The sequence below is a fragment of the Arachis stenosperma genome, chromosome 3, assembly GCF_014773155.1.
Source record: "Arachis stenosperma cultivar V10309 chromosome 3, arast.V10309.gnm1.PFL2, whole genome shotgun sequence".
In the NCBI taxonomy this organism is placed as follows: Eukaryota; Viridiplantae; Streptophyta; class Magnoliopsida; order Fabales; family Fabaceae; genus Arachis; species Arachis stenosperma.
Genome location: NC_080379.1, coordinates 129527363 through 129529115, shown reverse-complemented (window position 1 = coordinate 129529115; position 1753 = coordinate 129527363). Strand labels below are relative to the sequence as shown.

Genomic DNA, 1753 nt, shown 5'->3' with positions numbered 1-1753 from the left:
AGCCTCAATTAGTTTCTCTAATGCAACAGAATTGCAAGTTCCATGGACTTCCATTGGAAGATCCTCATCAGTTTTTAGCTGAATTCTTGCAAATCTGTGACACTGTCAAGACTAATGGGGTTGACCCTGAGGTCTACAGACTTATGCTATTCCCTTTTGCTGTAAGAGACAAAGCTAGGACATGGTTGGACTCACAACCTAAAGAAAGCCTGGACTCTTGGGAAAAGCTAGTCAATGCCTTCTTGCCAAAATTCTTTCCACCTCAAAAATTGAGTAAGCTTAGAGTGGAAGTCCAAACCTTCAGACAGAAGGATGGAGAATCCCTCTATGAAGCTTGGGAAAGATACAAACAATTAATCAGAAAATGTCCTTCTGACATGCTTTCTGAATGGAGCATCGTAGGTATTTTCTATGATGGTCTCTCTGAACTATCCAAGATGTCTTTGGATAGCTCTACTGGAGGATCTCTTCATCTGAAGAAGACGCCTACAGAAGCTCAAGAGCTAATTGAAATGGTTGCAAATAACCAATTCATGTACACTTCTGAAAGGAATCCTGTGAACAATGGGACAAATCAGAAGAAAGGAGTTCTTGAGATTGATACTCTGAATGCCATTTTGGCTCAGAATAAGATATTGACTCAACAAGTCAATTTGATTTCTCAAAGTCTGTCTGGAATGCAAAATGCACCAAGCAGTACTAAGGATGCTTCATCTGAAGAAGAAGCTTATGATCCTGAGAACCCTTCAATGGAAGAGGTGAATTACCTAGGAGAACCCTATGGAAACACCTATAATTCTTCATGGAGAAATCACCCAAATTTCTCATGGAAGAATCAAGAGAGACCTCAACAAGGTTTCAACAATAATGGTGGAAGAAACAGGTTTAGCAATGGCAAGCCTTTTCCATCATCTTCTCAGCAACGGACAGAGAGTTCTAAGCAGAACACCTCTGACTTAGCAACCATGGTCTCTGATCTAATCAAAACCACTCAAAGTTTCATGATTGAAACAAGATTCTCCATTAGAAATTTGGAGGCACAAGTGGGACAGCTGAGCAAGAAAGTTACTGAACTCCCTCCTAGTACTCTCCCAAGCAATACAGAAGAAAATCCAAAAGGAGAGTGCAAGGCCATCAACATGGCCGAATTTGGAGAGGAGGGAGAGGAAGTGAACGCCACTGAGGAAGACCTCAATGGGCGTGCACTGACCTCCAATGAGTTCCCCAATGAGGAACCATGGGAATCTGAGGCTCAAAATGAGACCATAGAGATTCCATTGGACTTACTTCTGCCTTTCATGAGCTCTGATGAGTATTCTTCCTCTGAAGAGGATGAGTATGTCACTGAAGAGCAAGTTGCTAAATACCTTGGAGGAATCATGAAGCTAAATGACAAGTTATTTGGAAATGAGACTTGGGAGGATGAACCTCCTTTGCTCACCAAAGAACTGGATGACTTGTCTAGGCAGAAATTACCTCAAAAGAGACAAGATCCTGGGAAGTTTTCCATACCTTGCACCATAGGCACCATGACCTTCAAGAAGGCTTTGTGTGACTTAGGGTCAAGTGTAAACCTCATGCCTCTCTCTGTAATGGAGAAGCTAGGGATCTTTGAGGTACAAGCTGCAAGAATCTCACTAGAGATGGCAGACAATTCAAAGAAACAAGCTTATGGACTTGTAGAGGATGTTCTGGTGAAGATTGAAGACCATTACATCCCTGCTGATTTCATAGTCCTAGAGACTGGGAAGTG

The 1753-nt window shown here is 42.1% G+C and overlaps 1 non-coding gene across 1 annotated transcript; it reads right to left on the bottom strand.

Annotated features, from left to right (window-relative positions):
* Positions 1–275: 275 nt before the first annotated feature.
* LOC130972533 (small nucleolar RNA R71) lies at positions 276–383 on the bottom strand. Its single transcript, XR_009083695.1, has one exon. It is a non-coding gene; the product is annotated as a small nucleolar RNA R71 (small nucleolar RNA).
* Between the last annotated feature and the right edge of the window lie 1370 nt (positions 384–1753).